The 22837-nt window shown below is 41.0% G+C and overlaps 1 long non-coding RNA gene across 1 annotated transcript; it reads left to right on the top strand.

Annotated features, from left to right (window-relative positions):
* The first annotated feature begins 7182 nt into the window (after positions 1–7182).
* Positions 7183–21874, top strand: LOC118677396. Its single transcript, XR_004974390.1, has 4 exons — positions 7183–7370; positions 15882–16000; positions 16285–16461; positions 21663–21874. It is a non-coding gene; the product is annotated as an uncharacterized LOC118677396 (long non-coding RNA).
* Positions 21875–22837: the final 963 nt, after the last annotated feature.

Here is a 22837-nt window from a genome sequence, read left to right as displayed (position 1 = left end):
TCCCTGGTGGGGAGGGGAGGAGGGGCGGAGAAGGTGTTGCTTGGCTTCCGAGCACAGAAGCATTTTGCTTAGCCATATGTTTGTGACTATTCATCTACTCCATCAAGAAGCATTGCCCTGCCCCGTCTACTCGCATTTGCCCCCACATGCTCTGATCTCTCCCAGCTCTTTCCTCAGCTTTGTATTTTCCACTTTCCTATCCTCCTTCAGGTCATTGAAAATGCAGCTGAGATAGTACTTCTCCTGGAAGCCTTCCCTGACTATCCCAGACGGGTGTCAGATCCCTGCAGCTAACTCCATGTGTATCCTTCTATCCTTGTCATTGTTGGTTTAATTGTCTCTGCTACTAAACTGTGAGCTCATCAAGGGTGGGTACACTGTCTTGTTCACTGGTATCCTGAGAGCCCAGCACAATTCTGGACACATGGAAGTTTTTTCATAAGTATCGGCTGAATGAACAACTGAATGTACAAAGTATTCCCTTGCCTGCCCATTCTACACTAAAGTATTACATAAACCGACTACAGGGACCATGCTCCTCCACGTTTAGATGCCAAAGATGGGCTCGGAGGACACAGCCAAGAACAACAGGTTAAAGATGTTTTCTCTTTGTCCCTACATATCAGAGAAAAAAATATCCCACTGCTATTCAACCCAAGACCGTAGGAGTAAATAGTTTTCAATAAGGAAAAAAAAACAGAGTAAGCCTGAAGAATTTGTGGCTGGAAGAAAAATATTTTAAACAGCGTTTTATTTTTCCCCTTCTGTGGCCTTGTTGTGTAAATTATGTGTGAGACAAATCTGTGATAGAGAGATTCGGTGCAATTACTTGTTCTCAAATGTTTGGTTAACCAGGCCTCTTAATCCCACATACAGTAGCTTAGCATAGAATTAAATTCTGCCCTTTAGGCAGGATTAGCTTTTAGGGTTTCTTGTTTCTGTAGCTTAAATGTTTTTATCCCAATATTTGTACTTTTCCATTTAAAATAACTGCAACTGTGTGTGGGGAAATATAAATAGCATGGAATTTTTATGATTCAACTCACCATCCTTATTGGTTTGCGGTCGATTTTTATGGATGCTAATTTTCTTTAATTACTCATCTGTAATTAGTTACAGGATCATAGAAAAGATTGCTAGACCACTCTCTCCTCTCATGAATCTAGTATCCTCTCCATGCCAATAATCAAGGTCTTTACTTTTATAAAGGAAAACTAGAGGCCCGGAGCACGAATTCGTGCACCAGCGGGGTCCCTCGGCCTGGCCTGCAGGATAGGGCTGAAACTGGCTCTTTAACATCCCCTGAGGGGTCCTGGATTGCAAGAGGGCACAGGCCAGGCTGAGGGACCCCACCGGTGCGCGATCGGGGCTGGGGAGGGGTGTGGGAGGTTGGTCAGCTGGGGATGTGGGAGGGCTCCAGGGCATGTCTGGCCATCTCGCTCAGTCCCGATCAGCTGGACCCCAGCAGCAAGTTAACCTACCAGTAGGAGCGTCTGCCCCCTGGTGGTCAGTGCTCATCATAGCAAGTGGTTGAGCTTCTTTAGCATATCATTAGCATATTACACTTTGATTGGTTGAACGGATGACTGGACAACTGGACACTTAGCATATTAGGCTTTTAGTATATAGGATAATTTCCTTTAGCGTTTACTCTCAAAATGCAGAGACTTCATGGGACTGCATTATGTGACATAATTAGGGAGAAAGGTTTTTCCCTGCTGCCACAGATAGCAGGAATGCGGGGAAATGTTGATCTACTTAGCTGGGCAATCTCTTTACCATATATCAGTGGTAGCATGAATGTATTCATTGAACATCCGTTAGTGTTCAGTGCATGCCTAGAATGTACCAGAAGCTGCTATTTACTGGCACTGTAAAAAGAACCAAGACATGGGCTCTGTCCTTGAGCTTTCTTACAATAGAGTGGGAGACGGTAGTATAAACAATTGCATCCAAACAAGACAAGTCTTATTCGGAAGTCCATTCAAAGTGCAGCGAGGCCTGGGAGAATAACGTGTGCTTTTGGAGGCAGTCAGGAGTATGGATTCACAGCGGAGACAGCGTCTGAGCTGAGACGATTGCCAGGCAGCAGAGCCAGGGACTGAGCCATGGGGAAGGCATTCTAGGCGCAGGCTGAGGAAAGCACGTCATTGGAATTTGGGGGCCTTATTATCAGTAACACATGGCTTATGACCCACCTAGCAACTCACAGAGACACATCAGCTTGAGGCATCCCCGCTGTGAGGCCCACTGTGGTAAGCAGGCTTTAAGCACAGCAGGGATCCGTTGCATTTGAAGGGGTGGGTGAGAAAGAGGGGAAGAGGGAGGAGGGAGGAGGGAGGAAGGTGGGGAGAAGAAGGTGGGGGAGAGGGAGAGGGAAAGAGAGAGAGAGAGAGAGATCACTTTGATGGTCTGTATGGTGGGGACACCATGGGGAAGTTGCCTCAGTGATTGGGCAAAATAGCAAGGACCAGATCTGGAACAGAGGTGGGACTCAGCATGTGAGCAGTGATGAACGGGCACAGGCAGCAGGACCTGGTGACTGACCAGGCGACACACATGACACCCTCCGTGCTATAAGCCACAAATCTGGACTGACACAAATTTCCAATTAGTGGTCATAGCCACTGACATTCCCCTCAAACAGAGATTAGGTTGAGCCTTTTGCTGACATTAATTTGAAGGCAGATGGGTGAATTCAGCCCAACCTTAGGATATTTTGATGGCATTAAATGGAATATTTTCAAAGTAGATTGTCCTTTGGGGGGGGGGGGTGGATATTTATCTGTGTTAATCTATTAAATTATATCTAACCCTAGAGAGGTCATTCTAACACTTCCAACAGAAAATGAACTGAGGCTCACTCATGGTTCTTCCTCAGCATTTCCCTTTTTTTTCTTTCAAACAGCTCTTAAATTCCGGCTTCATGCTTTACATTTTTACTGTGGCTTTGGAGCAAGCAGCTATATAGGGAAGAAGGGGATTGTCATAGTCAGTGTAAGTCTGATGCCAGATCTATTTTCCTGGTAGCCTACATTTTCTATTTGATAGTATATCCACATTTTTCTATACTTACGTCCATGTAAACACCAAAATCTGTTTTCATAGCTTTTTAGAACTTCGAGAAGGAAATTTGCTCCAACCACTTTAACCTACTATTGTCCCCTGCATGCTGCTGATGAGGCCTCTTGTTTGTGCCCCAGCAAAGTCCCTTTTCCTCTCTGAATTGTTCCCTCTTAGAAATCCATGAACTTCTTCTCCTTCAGAATGTGGCTCAAAACTAAACTTCTCTGAGAAACTGATTCACTATTCCAATTGCTCCTGTGTTTCTTGACCAAGTTTAAAGAACTTACTAAATTTGCATACATGTTTCTGTTGGTCTTCTGAAACATTTTCATGTATATTTTTTTGGGCAATTTCAAACAGAATCTTCCTTAACCTAGATTCAGTGTTTCATAGGTGGGTGACCTTAACTGATGAGTAGAAAGTGGAAATACATTTTTTGTCTGTCTGTTCTAATTTCATGTTTACCTTTAAAATTTTAGAATTGTTTTTCTGGAATCCAAAATACATGTGCAATCAGGACATCATCCTTATGATGTTAAATATAAATTCTCAGTACAGTTCTTTTAAAAAATTGTTTTTAATTTTTTAAAAATATTTTATATGCCCAGAAAAGTAGAGAATGTAACAAACCAGGATTTTAAAAGACAAATATCCTGTTACTTATATTTTAGATACTTTATTTTTGTTGGAAAGAAATAAAATATTACAGATATAGTTAATATCCTTTTTATGCCCATCTTTCACACTGTTTTTCTTCTTTTCTTCCTAAAAGCAACCAAATGCCTGAAATTGTCACTTTTCCTGTACTTTTACTATGTGTATCTGTCCCTAATCAATATATTTATTAGTATTTGTGTTTTAAAATTTACCTGAAAGGTATCTTCACACATCTAGAGTTTGTTATTTTCCCAATCTATATTTATTGTAATTATTGACACATTTGGGATTATTTATAGCATCTTAGAATTTTTTATTTACCAACATTTTCAATGCTTTTTTTTCTTTCTGGTCATTTTATGAATAATGACTTCTTTATCTCCTTTTTGTTTCCACACTGATTTGGACAATAAACATTAGTTATCTTCCTAATGTGATTACCACTTTAAATTAAAAAATACACATTATTTTAAAAAAAATTCTAAGTCTCCATCTTAGTCTTTTGATATTTATCCAAACATGTTTTCCCTAGGCAAATACAAATACCTATTTTCCCCTTTTCCTTCTTTAAAAAATGGTTATACTATACACATTCTTCTATAGCTTACTTTTCTCAAATATATCTTCTGAACATCTCTCTCTGTCAGTAATGTGGTTCCATCCACATTTTTAATGCCTACACAGCAATGATGATATCTAACATTGCAGAGTGATTACTGTGTGCCAAGAGCTTATCTCATCTATTATTTACAAGAACCACATGTGGGGAAAAGCCCCATTTTGGAGATGAGGAACTTGAGGCTTAGAGAGGTGTGGTAGGTTAAAAAAAAAAAAAAAAAAAGAAAGGATAGAATTTCTGTTGGGAAATTTCCTAGAAGTGTAGTTATTTGGTTGAAGGATAATCACATTAAACATTTTTATAAATACTGCTAAATTGTCTTGTAAAATGTTCCCAATGAGGCTTTTAGACAAGAATTAAAATCAGCAGGAAAAGAATGAACAAAATGTGTGGAGGGATCTGGCTCACTGGTGACCATTTCATCAGAGCAAAGAACTGAAGTGACCACATAACTGAAAGTGCCTTTCTCTCTCATTTCAACGGGAGAAACTGTTCCAGAGGCGTCCCTCTGGTTCTGTCTTCTCGATGGCTTTGTGGATAAGTTCAGTTTGTGCTTTTACTTCTGGGCCTTGCTTCTTATCCGTTGAGGCAATAAAGACTGACAAAAATAAATAGCCTTTTTAGTATCCCTTGTACTACACATGCATTCTAAAATGCTCTGTTCCTTCAACTGAAGCTAAAGTTTCCCAGGTGCACAATTAGATACTTTAAAATACTAATAGCATTTCATTAATTTTGAATGATAGGCTTTCCAGCAGGGCCCTGGAACCCAACTCTTGGCAGAAATCCATGGTTTAAAAAAAAAAAAAATTAGCATAGGCTCAATTGCATGGGCTCTGGGACTACCTGGCATTTATGGGAGTCACCGAAGCAGGCCCATCAGGATTTAATGACCAATTCCCCCTGTGACTCTACATCGGAACAAACCTCTTCACATTAAGGGATTCCAGGCTCTGAAAGACAAGGAGTCTTTCTTGCTGGAAATAACTTTCACTTTCTTTGGGCATCTTAACTCTATCTTTTATCTAGAAAAGTGGTCTCGTTCACTCCTGGCATGCTCCAATGCTTTTGCTGAGCTTGTAGATCTGATAGTATACTTTCTTTTTTCCCAGGCTCGTTCTTTTGTCTCCTCTTACTCTACTGCTTTGGAGATTTTGGGTTGCTCCTGAGACTGTTTTTTTCCATCTTTAGAGCTGTGAGACCTTTTCTTTCAATTGTTATACTTGGTTTTCCTCACTCTTGTGCTCCACTGCTACGTCCTGGGATGTTGTAATAAACATTCTCTTAGCGAGAAATGGAGAGATGTCTAACTAATGATGTTTATTTGTTTACTTGCTTATTTATTTATTTTTGCTTCATTTTACCTAGGAAATCAGAATGGAAAATTTGAATTCTGATCAATTTTAGGGTAGTATAATGAATAATAACACGTTCTACTTGTTGAATATTTATGATGTTCCTGACACTGTTTTTTTTTTTTTTTTAATTCGTTTTAAATAAATGGTCTAACTTAAAGTTCTCAGGACCATTCTGTGAGTTAGGTGCTATTTTTATCCCTATTACACTGATGAGGAGATCAAGGCTTTAAGAAATTAGACAACCCTCTCAAGGCTATGTGGTAGTAAATGATAAACGGAGATTCAAATACAGGCTTGTTTGACCAGTCTGTACTCTTAACCACTATACCAGAATGTTCTTTGGCATTTTAAATCATTGGTAAGCAATACTTCCAAGAGTATTTTTAAACAGAAAAAAATTAAACCCTGAGCTAGTAAGTTGTGGTGAAGTAGAAAGAACACTGGATACGAGTCAAAAGAGGGAGCCCTTGCTGTGTCCCTAGCTAGCTGAGCAAGTCCCCAAGTCCCCGGGCAAGTGGGCTCACCAGCCCCCCGGCCCCACCCCCCCCCTGGGCCTTTGATTTTCCCATCTGTAAAAGCGCCAATCTTCTAGCATCCTTAAAAAAAACTTGATTTCCTCTTCTTTAATTTTTCCTATACTAAAATAGATGAAATCTGCCACTCCCATATCATTTGTGACAGTTAAGGCTGGTATCAGATGAGTCAGTTGGCACCGGGCTACTTGTCCTGAAAGAAAAAGGAAAGAGCAACGATTAAAATGCCAACCCCCTGGCAGAAAGCAAGCTAAGCATACTGACTCAAGTTCAAAGCCTAGAAAATCTTGGCGGAAATGGAGTGGATATATCCTTCTGCCTCTGATTTTCTCTGTGTATATTCATCATTGACCATGGAAAAGTGGATAAATGTGTGGCTCATCATTTAATCATCGTCTCAAACTTGCTCAACCCACTGTGGAGTAATAATGCTACTGAACTGTCTTCGCCCAGTCATAAATGAGACCCAGCTATTGAGAAGACTTGTTAACTTTCTCAAGCATGTATCTTCATTCTATCACACAGCTTCTTAAAGACTCCCATGTGCTATGGGCTGAATTGTGTTCTCCCAAAATTTGTATATTAAAAACTCCTAACCCCTAGTACTGCAGGATATGACTGTATTTGGAGATAGGGCCTTTAAAAAGACAATTAAGGTAAAATGAGGTCATATTGGTGGGCCCTAATTTAGTCTGACTAGTGTCCTTATTAGAAAAGAAGATTAGCACTGGCCAATGTGGCCCAGTTGTTGGAGCACTGTCCCATACACCAAAAGGTGGTGGGTTCGATTCCAGATCAGGGCACATGCCCAGATTTCAGGTTCAGTCCCCAGTCAAGGCATACACAAGAGGCAAACAATTGATGTTTCTTTCTCTCTCTCTCTCTCTCTCTCTCTCTCTCTCTCTCTCTCTCTCTCTCTCTCTCCTTTCCCCTCTCTAAGATCAATTGATCAATTGGAAAAAAAGAGAAGATTAGGGCACAGAAACACAGATGGAGGGACACCATGTGAAGACACAAGAAAAAGGTGGCCATTAGCAAGCCAAGGAGAGAGGCCTCAGAAGAAAACCAACCTTTTAACACCTTGATCTTGGACTACTAGCCTCCAGAACTATGAGAAAATAAATTTCTGCGCTTAAGGTACCCAATCTGTGGTAGTTTGTTCTAGCAGCCCTAGCAAATTACTCTGCCATGTTTTAAATCCAGGGTTGTTTTATTGATTGATTGATTGATTGATTTCAGAGAGAAAGGGAGAGAGAAAGAGAGATAGAAACATCAATGATGAGAGAGGATCATTGATTGGCTGCCTCCTGCATGTCCCCTACTAGAGGTGGGGGGGTGGGGGATGGAGCCTGCAAACTGAGCATGCGCCCTTGGCTGGAATCAACCCTGGGACCCCTCAGTCCGCAGGCCGACACTCTATCCACTGAGCCAAACTGGCTAGGGCTCCAGGGTTGTTTTAAGGTTCTTCTTTACTTCCCCAAAGATCTTCATCTTCATTTTTTTCTTTCCCCCTTTGTTTGAGCTAGATATTCTTGCCCTAATAAGTTATACTCAGGTATCAAGCTTCATTCACTTACTGGGGTAAAGTGATTTTCTTATTAGTGTTTGTAGGGTACCCACTGTTAGATGAATCTTAACTGGCACTTGAATATAGCTTACATTTCTATACCTATGTAATAATTTAATTTTATAACTAATAAAATAAATGAACTATATGTAGTTGATTTCTCACCCCTGACGCCCAACCCAAGGATTTTTCTCCTATGTCTTACTACCCATCTTTATAAAATGGTAGAAACAGCAGTAGCCACTCAGGCATAGGTTCTCAAGCTAGGAACTTAGGAAGTCATTCTTGATATTTTCTTTTCCTTGCCAACATCCAACTCATTACTCACTTCTGTTCATTCTTCCTTTAAAACATCTAATATTAAAGGACATGGAATATTAAAAACTATAATATTAAATTTGAATTGGAAATATTTACATGGACTCATGAATAAAAGTAGATACAGGTGTGTATCTATCACCTATCTATCTATCTATCTATCTATCTATCTATCTATCTATCTATCCTTCCTAGCTCTGTCTACTGAAAGAACATAGTAGCAATAAGCACACCTTGAAGCCAATTTTGGATTTCACTTATCATTACTTACTAAAAATAGCAATGATCTTTGGAGAAATAGCTGACTCTAGTTGTTGGGAAGGAAAACTACGAGATGAGTTTGGGATATCTTGTTGTGCCAGAAATCAAGGAAGTGTTTGGTGATTTATGGGGACATGTTAGAAGTAACCAGGAACTACTTTGAAAAGACTCCCATTAGACAAATTTGGACAATTTGAAGATGACTATAATTGTTGTAAACATTGACTATATAAAGATCTGTGAGTGAGTCCATAGTGATATCCCAAAAAGTGAAGAGAAGGATAAAAAATTCATTTGCTTCATTGGAGGTGACTATTCAATAAATCCTTACTCTCAAATTGGTAGTAAAAAGAAATAACTAAACATTTACCTAACCTTTCTATGAGGAACTGTATATCATCCTAGTTGATGAAGGAAAATTCATCTTTGGAAAAGAATGCCAAAGAAGGAGTGGTAGGATTTAACAGTCACTATTTCATAACCCCCAATGAAATGATTGATTAAGGCAAGGATTATCAATGGTGCAAGAGTATTGCACAACTGGACATTCACACAGTGACAAAGCATCACCATGCAGGTTATTACTAATTGCAAAGGTCACAAAGGAGCAATCTGGCAGTTACCACTCTGGCCAAGTGATTGATCTTAGCAGTGAAAATATGAGGTTCTTGCATTGTGTTCCTTCTGATGTGATGCAGATAAAATTTACAGTGTTGTTTAGGAACTATTCTTGCTAAAAAAGAAAAACCAAAAAAAAAAAACAAAACCCAAACAACCAAAAACAAAAAACAAACAAATAAACAAAAAACAACAAACAACAAAAAACTTAACCTGGAACTAATTAAGTCTTTAGAACTAACTTCAAAAATACATGAATTACAGGGACTCAAATAAAAATCAACTTATAAGAAAACCTACAGAGGAATCCCAGATGTGAAGTATTCTTTTGGGTGTTTCCAAAGGTCATTATCAGCAACAGAAAAAGAGTAGGGGAACTGTTTTAGTTTAAAAGGGACTGCAGAGATAGAACAACCAAATGCAATATATGAACCTTGATTGGGCCTTGGCTTGATAAAAATATCTTAAAAAATCTTTGGGGGATAAATAATTTAAATATGAGTTTGTATATTAAATGCTATGATATTATTTAATATTAAGAAACTAATATTAGTTTTCTTAGATGTGATAAGACATTGTGGTGATCTAGAAGAAAATTCTTATTTTTATGAGATGGGTATTTAGGTGTGAATAGTCATGCATTCTACCTTTGAAACACACACACACACACATACACCTTTTAATAATGTAATCACGGAATGTCATTCCTATTTGAAATCTCCCAGTGCTTTCCACTGTATTTAGAAATAATCCAAGCTCTTTGACATAGCTTTGTAAGGAGCTTTGTAATGTCTAAGCTGGTCTCTCTGACATCATCTTATGTCATTCATTTCCTGAATTATTATAATCTTACTAAAGGTCTGGTGCACAAAAATTCATGCACTCGGGAGGTCCCTCAGTCTGGCCTGCGCCCTTTCACAGGCAGTCTGGGAGCCCCCAGGTGATGTCCGACTGACAGCTTAGGCATGGGGAGCAGGCCTAAGCCACAGTCTGGTCTCCCTTTGGGGGAGGCGAACGGCGGCAGGCTGATGGGGGGCGATGGTGCTGGCTGGCGAGCAGCCAGCCCCGTCCCTCGATCACCCCCCTGCCACCGCTGGTTACCACCGCCCCCCCCCTCCTGCCCTAATCGCCATCCCCTCCCTCTGCCTACTGTCACCCACCTTGGCTGGCCTGGTGCTGCCCACACGCTGGCTCTGCCCCCCGCCAACTGGGCGTTCCACTGTTCAGTCAATTTGCATACTAGGCTTATATTATATAGGATAACTTCACTGTTCCCCCTGCCTGGACTTTCTTTTCCCAGGTCTTCATGTTGTTCAACCCAGATGTCACCTTCTCAGAGGTTTTTATTTATTTTCCCATCCAATGTTTTCCTCCCATTAGCTTCAATTCTTCTTTATTATCTTCAAATCACTTACCATTTCTGATATTTCACTTATCAGTAACTGATATTAACTTATTTGTTTATTGGGAGCTCCATGAGAGCAGGCATCTTGTCTACTGTGTATTCCTAGCATACAGGACAGAATCTGGTACTTTTCATTTGCTCAGTATGTATTTGTCAAATTGATGAATGAGCTTTACAGATAGACTAAAGAACACCTATAGAGTCTAGTAGATGTCAACTTTTTCAAAGTAGAGGACTCTTATCAAACATAACATTTAGTTTTAACTTATTACTTTATGTATTTGTTTACTTCTTTTTCCTTATTTCTTGACAATTATTAGGATTCTATACACAGAAAAATGCCCTTAGCAAATACTTAGTTATTTGATGAGTCCTTGGTCAACAAGATCTACCACCAGGGGGAAATCAATCCTCTGACCATTGGCTGTAGACAGTGAGAAAATCCTGACTGAAGAAGAAGTAGACCCGACTCCAGGGGAACAAGAGCAGATGAGAAGCACTGACTATTCTGGCAGCACAGCTCCTCTGGGGCTTCCATACAGCTCTGCAGAGAGAAACAGTAGGAAGCAGGAGAGGTGGGCCCTCATCTGGAGCACCCAGAAGAGAAGCAGCAAGACTCTTTAATACTGGCCTGGAGCAGCCCTGAGCCAGTGGCTACAGCACTGCAGAAAGATGGCGGTGGTGGTAGTAATGGTGATGCCACAAGAACAACATCTCTAGGAGGTACTGACATGTGAAGCAGCCTCCCACCATGCTCAAGCTATAGGGACTTAAGAAGGAGACGGTGATAGCAGTAGCAAGCAAGTGGCAAGAAGAGGTATTTGACACCACATACTCTTACGGGAAGCCACCACTTGCTAATACTGTCAGGAGAGTGTACCAAGGAATGCAGAAAGCCGATGGACCTTGGGCATTAGCAGGGATGATGCAGTGGCTGAAGGCAATTCCCTAACCTGATAATCCTTTTACTATTTACCAAACTTTACCTTTGATATGCCTGTATGCATTGCTAAAGGGCAAATGTGTATTCAAGTAAATAAAAGGCGGACCAGGCCAGAAGTTGTTGTGTCTCTTCAAGAAAGACCCCACCTGGCCCCCAATGTCTCCTAAATTCATATTTCTTGTATAGCATTTTCATTTGTGTGTCGGCCCCTCCTTCAGATCCTGAACTCCGCCATGAAGGTCGCAGCACACTCTCCCAGGTGATATGAAGGGATTGGGGACCTGGAATTTCAGCAGTTGAGCATGTGTAATCTCAGCCCAAGTTATTGGTTTTGTTGTCATTTGGGCTTTGTTTATCTTTCAGTGTCATTTTTAAGAATTAAACATACTTACATACTTAGAGATGACAGAGATGTTAGGTTAGCAAGCAAGGACTTTATAATCTATATATATATAAAGACTCAGGGGCCATCACAACCAAACGGATGACTGAACAGACAACCGAACAGGCTGAGTGGGGCAACAAGGCCAGCAGGGGGGTTAGTGAGGGACGACCAAATGACTGAATAGTAGGCTGTGTGGGGCGACCAGGCCAGAGGGGGGGCAGTGAGGGGCAACCAGGCCAGCAGAGGGGGCCAGTGAGGGGTGGTCAGGCTGGCAGGGGGCAGTTGGGGGTGACCAGGCCGGCAGGGGGGCCAGTTTGGGATGACCAGGCCTGCAGGGGTGGCAGGGGTGACCAGGCTGGCAGGGGGTCAGTTAGGGGTGACCAGGCTAGCAGAGGGAGGCTGTTGGGGGTGACTAGGCTAGCAGGGGGGCAGTAAGGGGCAACCATGCAGGCGGGAGGGACAGTTAGGGGTGATCAGGCCAGTCGGGGGGGGGGCAGTTGGGGGCAACCAGGTTGGCAGGGGGGCAGTTGGGGGCGACCAGGCCAGCAGAGGGGGCTGTTGGGGGAGACCAGGCTGGCAGGGGGAGCAGTAAGGGGTGACCATGTAGGTGGGGCGGGGGACAGTTAGGGGTGACCAGGCCAGTGAGACGGGCAGTTGGGGGCGATCAGGTTGGCAGGGGAGGCAGTTAGGGGCAACCAGGCCAGCAGGCAGAGGTGGTTAAGGGTGATCAGGCTGGCAGGGGGCCAGTAGTGGCAATCAGGCAAGCAGGCAGGTGAGCAGTTAGGAGCCAGCGGTCCTGGATTGTGAGAGGGATTGTCCAACTGCTGGCTTATACCGGCAGTCGGACATCCCCTGAGGGGTCCCAGATTAGAGAGGGTGCAGGCTGGGCTGAGGGGACCCCCCTCCATGCATGAATTTTGTGCACTGGGCCTCTAGTAGTTCTTATAAATGTGTTTAAGGGATGGTATTTTTTTTTAAGCAAGCACAGAGAGTAAACTTAGGAAGTTTCCCATCATGGCTCAAATACTGACTTTTAAGATTTTCTTTAAAAGACAATTGACTATTTAAAGCAAAAATAGTAACTTACGCCCTAGTTGGTTTGGCTCAGTGGATAGAGCATCAGCCTGGGGACTGAAGGGTCGCAGGTTCAATTCCAATCAAGGGCATGTACCTAGGTTGCAGGCACATCCCCAGCAGGGGGTGTGCAGGAGGCAGCTGATCAATGCTTCTCTCTCATCGATGTTTCTAACTCTCTATTCCTCTCCCTTCCTCTCTGTAAAAAATCAATAAAATATATTTTTTAAAAAATAGTAACTTCCTTTGGGGCCTTTAACATTTGTAGAAATATGATGTATGAAACAATAGTGCAAAGAGCAAGTTGGGGAACAGGAAGTATACTTTTTAAATACTATACATGTAGTGATGTAGTATGAAAACACAGTAGACTGCTATAAGGATGCATGTTGCAATTCTTAGATCAGCCATTAGGAAGTAAAACAAAAAGGTATCGTTTTTTAAGCTAATAAAAACGATATTTCTTTCTCTCCTTTCTTTCACTTTCCTTCATTTTTGAAGGACATTTTTGCTATGCTTTTAATTCTTGGTTAATAGGTTTTATTTCTTTCAGCACTTTAAAGATGTTATTCCATTGTCTTCTGGCTTGTTGAGAAGTCAGTATTATTATTCCCCTATGTCTTGAGCAGAATGAGTCATTTTTTCTGTGGTTGCTATTAAGATGATTCTCATTGATCCTTGGTTTTCAGAAATTGGACTATGATGTGCTTGCTGTGTTTTTTAAATGTGGCATGTGAGGTGCTTTACAGCCTCTAACTGTTGGGTTGGGTAAAGCAATCAGTGAAGTCACAACTGCTGTGCCAATGGCTATTCCTCAGAATCTCTTAACAATTCACACTAGAAAAAGAGGAGAACAGGATGCTTAGAAAGGAGGGCAAATAATGGCAAGGGGATGGGGAAAATGAAATTACTTAAAGTCTGTGTTTTAAAATCTCATTAAGCTTCACTTTTGATGAAGTATAATTTGAAAAGATATATTTATTTTTAGAAAGCAAGTCATAAGGCACTTAGGGGTTAGTTCACCTACGGAGATGCTAAAAATTATATTTGAATTGTCAGTAATTCTAGTTTTAGCTCTAAAAAGCAAAATATAAGTACTAAAGAAAGAGTCTTTACTTGAAATCTCTGGGCAAAGAAAGGCATTTGCTTTCTCTAAAGGTCATCTAGGATGAGAATATAGCTGTTTGAAGAAAATGTGTCATTGATGATCTTTTTAAAATCATATTTACTAAGAGATTTTGTTTTGGTAATATTAAGGTTTTTTTTTTAATTTGCTTGTCCTATATAATAAAAACCTAATATGCAAATCAACCGAACAGCAGAACGACCAGTTGCTATGACACTCACTGACCACCAGGGGGCAGACACTCAACGCAGGACCTGCCCCCAGCCTGCAGGCCTCAGGCCAGCCAAAGCGGGTGCCAGCGGCTCCCCCTGCCATCGCCCCGCCAGTCACCCCACAGAGGGAGACAACCAGCTGCGGCGGCAGGGGGCGAGGCCGGCGAGCAGGTGGCACCAGGCTGGCCAAGGCAGGTGCCAGCGGGGGCTCCCCAATCGCCCCGCCATCACCCCACAGATCAGCCCTGATCATGGGCCAGGCCCAGGGACCCTACCCATGCACGAATTTCATGCACCGGGCCTCTAGTTTTTACATAAAAAACTGAGCTTGTCTTGAATCCGCAAGTGACATATTTGGGTTAAAATTGCTTTCAACGATATACCATACACTTCCTAATTATCTAAATGTTTGCAATTACTGTGTATCTTCATTAAAATATGTTTGCATTATACTTTAAATCTGTATTTGGGGGGGACAGTCTCACATTTTGTAAGAATAGGAAGGTTTGCTAAGGCTTCTCAATAATGGGAATGCAAATGTTGCTAACATTTGAGCCATGCTCAGTGAAGAAAAGAAAGTTGCGGCCATTTCAATACTCAGTACCCTTTCTTAGCATAGAATGATAGAGTATTGGTGTGGAAAGGATTGCTTTTTAAAAAAAATACTCAAAATGTTACTATGTGCCATAGTCCTTCATCGTTGGAAATTCTGTGGCTTTCAGGGTCACAGGCTTTGTGTCATACACCAGCAGAGAGCACAGTTCATCAGCTGTGGATATTTTTTGCGTGCTTAGTGTTGTCATAGCTATTTCTCTACCTCATGGACTGTATGACACCTTTCATTTAAAAAAGCCCTTTGTGTTTGTGATTACTGTGCACTTAAGTTACTGGGTCTGTGGTTGGCCTTCCAGCTGTCCACCGGCATGAGGTCATAGGAAAGCGGCCACAGTCATCAGTGTCACCGTGCTATTCTGTTAGGTTAAATCGAAAAAAACTGATGTTATCCAAAGAAAACTTCTGGTATAAAAATTATTTTTGTCTGTTTTGAATTAATGAAGCAGAAACACAAGCTATGAGTAATGTTTATAAATGGCTTTGGATTTTCTTCCATGAGGACTGTCCTCAATGTTAGCAGCCGTAAGAAGATACCATGTGTCATATTAGTTTTACAATATTAATGTTTGTATAGGATGATGGCAGGAAGACAAACTGGATTTTGTTCCTTATTGGTTATTATCGGTTGATGACAATCATGTGAGGGATTATGATAAACCATTTGAAATTGCTATTTGAGTTGGCAATTTTATATGGCTCTAGGAGACAAGATATACTTTAATTAGTTCTCTCTACATCACTGTGAGCCTGCCACAAATATTTTAAGTTAATACATGTAATTCAAGAATTGGAATTTGAAAGGCAAGATCTGTTTGTTCTCATTCTTGCTCTGCTTTTCCTCTTTATTATTGCTCCTTTACTTTCATGGAAATTGCGACTCCATAATCAGGACATCTGACATTTGCCACCCTGTTGCCTCTTCGATGTAAACAAATACAAGCAAAATATTACTTACTTGTGTGTTAAAATCATCTTTAGATCCTTCTAACAATAATTTAAACTTGCAGCTGTTCCTTTGTGAATTTTTATGAGTTCTTTTGTCTAGAAAGAAGATAATTCCATCATAGGAATATATTAGAAGTATTGAAATGCCTCCCCCCTCCTCCTTTTCCATATTTCTCCAGTTGCAATTTCATCTGCACAGAAAAAGAACTCTGGTAGCTTCTGCCAGACTTTCAGTAGGAAATGCTTTAAAAACAAGCAACAGCTATTTTGAGGACCGACTTTCTAAAATTATATTCAGGTAAGTTAAATGTCATCCCTGATAGCGAAAAGTAAGCATTTAATTTAACCATGTTGATCAAAATGTACTTGCCTTCAAGTGTTTTTAATATATCAGTACTCCTGGGTGGATTTAAATTATATTGACAGAAACATCGATTTCCTCACATTTTCAAATATTAAGTGGGTTTTAGAACCTGGTCTACAGCATGGTTGTTTTTGAAGGAAAAATAAATGTAATTCAGCCAAGGCTGCTCTTCTTTTCCCTTTATTCTTTAAGCCAGAAGCAATTACTTTTCATTTCAGGATCAAGCGGCTGTAACATTGCCGTTCGCCGCCGAGGCTCCTGGTTTCAGCATGTCTCCTTGGTTCCCGGCCAGCCTGGGTGTTCAGGTGGCAGCTGTGCCTGGGAGTGCCTCTCCAGCCCGCATTCCTTGGCCATGAATTTTGCAGCCCTGCTTATCTGATGAAGACCTCCCTAGGGTGAGTTGCTCACGACACTGTCACACAGACTTTACTGGATGATATGGAAAGGTACTGTGTATTTTTCCTCCTGGAATGCCAGCCAATCCTGACTTACCAACCACCCCTTCACTGTGGCTGATCATCACAAAAACCTGGTACTTAGATCCCATGAAACCTGTTCTACATAAACCAGATCCCAACAGGAAGCCTGTGAGTGCTGTCTGTGTTGCTGTCACCGAAGCCGAAGCCTGTTCAGAGAATTTTCAGCAATTATATTTGTTCCAACATTGACTCTCATTTCTCTGCACTAATTATTTACTTCAATGTATACTTTCCCCCCTTTATTTCTTATTTTAGAGAGAGTGGAAGGGAGGGGGAAAGACAGAGAGGAACATCAATGTGAGAGAGACACATTGATTGGTTGCCTCCCACACGGAGCCTGCATTGGAGGTACATGCCTTTGAGCGGAATTGAACCTGGGACCCTTCAGTCCACAGGCCGATGCTCTATTCACTGAGCCAAACTGGCTAGGCTTAATGTATACTTTTAATCTATAAGTGCTATCACCAACGTCAGCACCCAAAGAGCTCTCTTCCTTCTCTTGAAAACCATGACTTTCCTGGGGTAGCTTGGCTTTAAAGCACGCTTTCTCACTATTTTGTGTGTTTTCCTTTTGCTTTCCCAAACCAGTCTCTTAATTCCTTGAGAGAAGAGACCCTGAAAACTGGTATCACCTTTTACAGACAAATAGAAAAAAAGCATTTGGACAGAGAGACCTTTGTTGCTCTTAGTAATTGAGACAATTTGCCTTAACATGTTCAGAAGACTCTAGATTATCTGCTGTAAAATATCACTGCTCTCCTTTCCCCTGCCTGCCCTCTGCTGGAACTGCTAATGAGCAAAAAGATGGTCGAAACAGAACATCGTAGGGGGAAAGTAGGAAAACAAGGGGCTTGTCTTACTGAGCCGCTAGTTGAGTAACTGTGGTTTCCGAGTCCCTGCTATGGATGTTAGAAGGTCCTCGTTATGTCTCTTGGATAACCAGCAGCCTCTTCACAAGACCCTTTGTTGTTTCAACCTTGCATGGGGCTGTGAGTCTGCCTACTGACATGAGAGATCAAGTGACCTGGTGCGCCCTCCTCTTCCTCTGGGCTTGTGTCATCTCCAGAACCATCCAATTGGTGGCAGCTGGCTGAGCCAGCCAGGTAGTGCCCCTTCCCACACACAAATGCCCTCTCCCTGTTCACCAGCCTCTCAAGCCTTCACCACCCTCATATATTGTAGGGCGTGGCCATAGGGTTAAGCCTGGGACTGACCTGTTGGCAAAGCCACAAGCAAGTCCCAGCATAGAGGGCACAGCCCTCTTTGCATAATTAGGCTTGACCTTATAAGGCTCCCTAGATCTTATCTGGGTAGCTAATGGGCTGTGGGAGGTGCAGCAAGTGCTGCCAAAACAAGTGAAACTCACAAGAACATTGTAACTATGATGACCACTACCTTGTTTACCTCTGGCTATAAAATAAAGGCTCAGTTTGCCATCTGGGTCTCTCTCTGTGGCTTCAGCCAGGCTCAGGAGATCCACCTAGACCAGGGGTGGGCAACCTTTTTGTGAGTGCGTACCAAACCAGCAAAATCTCTGACTCAAAATTTTTCTGCATGCCAACCCTAATTTTTTGAGAACATGTTATGCCTACTTGATATCTCTTAAGGTGTACGTATGTGAAGAACCTTGAAGAAATAATAAAATTCATTCGAGCGACAAAAACACAGTATATGATGAAAAATACATTTTTTTTAATGTATACATGTACACTGATAGTCCGACAGAAAACTTTATGACTCCGTTTGATATTATCAGTGGGACTTTTGCTGCTGCATCACTGATGACAGAGATTTTACATCAGGTTTCTATTTTGTGACCTTCAGAGGTATGCACGAGCTACTACTTTCATCCGTCAGCCTACTCCTATTACGAGACTTAACAAAATTCATCACTGAGAACAAAGATTCACAAGCGTATGTGGATGAAACCAAAACACTGGTCGGATCTAGGAAGGCAGGGAGAGTTAAGGCAGAGGCATAGAAATTGTTCTTCCCCTCTCTCCATGTCTATGGTCTTTAAGATAACTTGTTATGTAAAATTATTTATCTAAGATGCACCCACACTGAATTTATCTGAAAAATAAAAAAAGTCAATATTAAGAAAAAAATTATAAATGGAAGATTATAAGAGAGGGTTTCGCATGCCAGCAAAAGTTACTGGCGTGCCATGTTTGGCACGCGTGCCAGGGGTTGCCTACCCCTGACCTAGACCCAGCTTATTCTCTTTGTCTTTTCTTTAATCCTTCACTGCCTGCCCTCTCCCCCCTCCCCCTTCAGGCTCACAGAACCCTTGGCTGTGCTGGCCCGGCACAATATATAACAGGCATCTACAAGGATCTGGCAAGACTGCCAGTTTGGTAATGCAAAGCAGGAGATAAGTTTGAAATTCTAGACCAGTTTCCAGTTACCAAGGGCAGCAGGATGTGACAGCTGCTGAGGCAGCCCATTTGCCCTTGGAGAGAAGCATGAGTGTCTGATCGCAAGGTGACCCCTGCCTGCTGCTGGCTCAGGGGTGCTGTGGGCAGTCCCTGGTCAGGTAGCTGGATGTTATATAAAAGAGGAGGAAAACGTGTGTTTTTTGCCTTTTTTTTATTATTGAAAGAGGGCACTCTGGGAGGCAGAATCCATTAGCTGAATCCATTTCAGTATCTATGGGTAATTAATTTAGGCAGCTTTAATGCACTTTTATTATGTAGCCTTTAAGAGCTGTTCTGGTAACTGTCCACCCCATAAATACTAGAACTACTTCACTTGTAGAATATGCTTTTTGGGAGGGTGAACCTGAATTATTAGCTAGATATGAACTTGCACACATCCCTGTCCAGACAATGCAAAAAGTGCTTCCTCATAGTTTGGACACTGTTCAATACATTTGAAAGTGGGGTAAAAACTGCTCAACTGTGACACCCTACATTTTAAGTCAGTGGATAAGTCAGTCTGGTTGCCTCTGAAAACATAATTTTTAAAATGAGTTTTACCATACTGTGGACAGAATAATTGATTTCCTCTTTTCATTATGTAAGTTAAACACTAGACTTGGAATTACTAGAAGTAATAACACTGTTAGCCAACAAGCCTTTCTTATAAAATGATAGCATTTTAATGTATTATATGCATTAGCATTTATTCATGCCTAAGATTTCATCAATCAATTTCCCATTTTAAAAAGACATCTTGGGGAAAGACAGTGGAGAAAGGCTGACTTCCTAAAGCAGTGTTGTGAAAGGCAGCAGGTCTAGCATTCTGGGCACATGTTTAACTAAATAGCTAAATAACTGTTTGGCTCCAAGTATAAACCCACATTTTTTTTTACATGTCTACCTTATGAACGTCAGAGTTTTAAAAGGGAAATATTTAAATTTCATTAGTTAAGAGGTATGCTGTATTTGTTCAAAATGACAGCTATCTCTGATATTTTTAAATACTTTTCTGCTTTGACAGACTTCTGACTACTCTTTCGTTTTAATTTTGTTTACAGTAGCATATTTCAATAGTTGGCTACAAATTATGTGAATATTAGTACTTTGTGATGGTTTTATTAGTTAGTTGCTTTTGAAAGATATTTTCAAATAAAAGTTACTTCAAATTAGAAGCTCTAAGAATCACTACCCCCGATAAATGTTCATTTTAAATCATTTCTTTATTTCACTCATGCAACAAAATTGTATTTAACACATATCAGGACTGACTTATCTCAGGCTCCAAGCACCTGATATAAGTGGTCCTGAGGATGTCTGGATTGTGTCCCAGGAACACTTCTAGGGCTCACACTCTCTAACTCTGACTAGTGTTTCTGGTTCTTGTTGCAGATGGCTTTCTCCATGCCATGGGGAATGTGGCTCCTAGTGATCTTGCTTTTCCATCTCATCCTATCAGCAATGAATTGACTATTTGGCTCTTTCTCTTTGGCTCCAGCCAGAGTTACTTGCATTGGATCAATTTAGATCACATACTTCTCCCCAAACCAATCACCAAGTCAAGAAGATGGGGTAATATGATAGGTTCAAACAAGACCACATATCCACCCTTGTCATTGGAATGTTTTGTTGTTTTGTGTGGGTTTTTTTATGGAGGGAGGTGAATTGAGTAAACAAAGATAATAACCTTTATTTTCTATGAGATGTAATAAAGAAATTAATATTTTCATAGTAGAGTTGGTTTAAAGTGACAAAAGACTAGAATCTTAAATGTCGGTTAAGGCATCACCAGGCCCAAATGGACATGTCATGTGGACTTTTCAGCCAAGAAGGGAAGCCTATCGCACTTTTGTCTCCCAGCATCTTAGCTCCTAGAGTACAAACTTAAATGTATTTCTTAATATGCATACCTTTTAACAGGAAAAGTTATAAACACTTGGGTATTATTCCAGAAAAAGCAGAACTCTTGGCAGAGGGTGATTGGAGGCTGGACCACAGACTGCCATCTCTGTTTGAAAAACTGTAGGATGTTTTGTCCTGTGGGAATGCATTATTTTAACAGCTTGCTTAATGCTTTTCCTTCCTGTGGAGTGGGCCGGGGATGGGAGCTCCTAACAGCCATAGAAATTGAATTATATAGTAAATGAACTTCTCTTACAGTCTTTGCTGGGGCTATTTAAGACATTGAACTGTTTTCTCTTGACTCCAGTACATCAATGTTCACTCACCATTATATCGGAGGGAGAACTGTGGTATTAGAGAGCTGGAGAATTTGTGACAGAGTCAGTGTTTTTACTTTTTTGCCAACATCATCATTTCCTTACTCGTTTCACATTTTTTCTGCCAGTCGGGCCCTCAACTCAAGACTACCTTGATTACTTTCAGGTCATAAATATTTCTAAACTATTTTTTACCTCAAAATGTTCATATCTTTACAAAGTGTTTCCCCCCATATTTCCAGTACCCACCTACACCATAGATAATTATTGCAATATTATTGACTATATTCCCTATGTTGTACTTTAGTACATCTCTATGACTATTTTGTAAAGTATATGATTGTTTAGCCACTATGCTGTACACCTGAAACTAATACAAAATAATATGGAATGTAAACTATGATTGAAAATTTTTGAAAAAAAAATTTTAAGTTTGTCTTTTCACTGACTTTTTTTCTTCTTCTTTTTGTCTCAAAATTAGAGGCATCTCTACTCTTTTCCAGCTTGCTAAGGACACAGTGGGGAGATGATGAGCCAGGAAGATTGCTCTCATTGGAACCCCAATGCTGGCACCCTGATCTTGGATGTCCAGTCACCTGAACTATGAAAAAATAAACTTCTGTTGTTTAAGCACCCAATCTATGGGATTTTGTTATGACAGCCAGAGCTGACTGATACAATCTCTCAGATTTAGGCAGGGAGAAAAAAGTGTCAAAATAGTGTTCTCTTAGGATGAAATAAAAAGAGAAAAAATAATCTATACTTGTACTAGCTTGTATATATTTAAAATCCTGGGAAGTAAATGAGAAACTAACAATGTTGGTTACCTATTTTGGGGGCATAGGAATTTGGCAGATTGAAGACAGAGTTGAACCCTGGCCAGTGTCAATCAGTGGATAGAGCCTTGGACTGCTCACCGAAGGATTCCCAGTCAAGGGTACGAACCTGAGTGTTAGGAGGCAAACAATCGATGTATCTCTCTCACATCTATGTTTCTCTCTCCCTCTCTCTCTCTCTCTCTCTCTCTCTCTCTCTCTCTCTCTCTCTCTCTCTCCCTCCCCGCTTTCTTAAGCCTTCCCTCCCTTTCTCTCCCACTCTCTCTAAATATATCAATTGGAAAAATCTCTTTGGGTGAGGATTAACAAACAAACAAAAAGAAATGGAAAAGAGGTATTGCTGTATATCTTCTTACAATTTTTTTTAATTAAATAATTCTTTATTATTGAAAGTATTACATATGTCCCTGTTTTTCCCCCATTGACCCCCTCCATCCCACCTCTGCCCCCCTCCCCAGGTCCTCATCACCCCATTGTCTGTGTTCATGTGCCATGCACATATGAATACAAGGTCTCTGTTTGATTACCTCCCATACACCCACCCTCCCCTACCTTTCCTCTGATATTCCACACTCTGTTCCATGTTTCCATGTCTCTAGATTCACTCTGTTCATCGGTTTATTTTGTTAATAGATTCCATATATGAGTATGATCATGTGATACTTGTCTTTCTCTGACTGACTTATTTCACTTAGCATGATACTCTCCAGGTCCCTCTATGCTGTCTCAAAGGGTAAGAGATTCTTCTTTTTTACTGCTGCAAAGTATTCCATGGTATAGATGTATCTTCTTATACTTTTTTGTTGTTGTTATTCCTCAC

This window comes from Myotis myotis, unplaced genomic scaffold, assembly GCF_014108235.1.
Source record: "Myotis myotis isolate mMyoMyo1 unplaced genomic scaffold, mMyoMyo1.p scaffold_m19_p_2, whole genome shotgun sequence".
Classification (NCBI taxonomy): domain Eukaryota; kingdom Metazoa; phylum Chordata; class Mammalia; order Chiroptera; family Vespertilionidae; genus Myotis; species Myotis myotis.
This window is presented reverse-complemented; position numbering and strand designations above follow the sequence as displayed.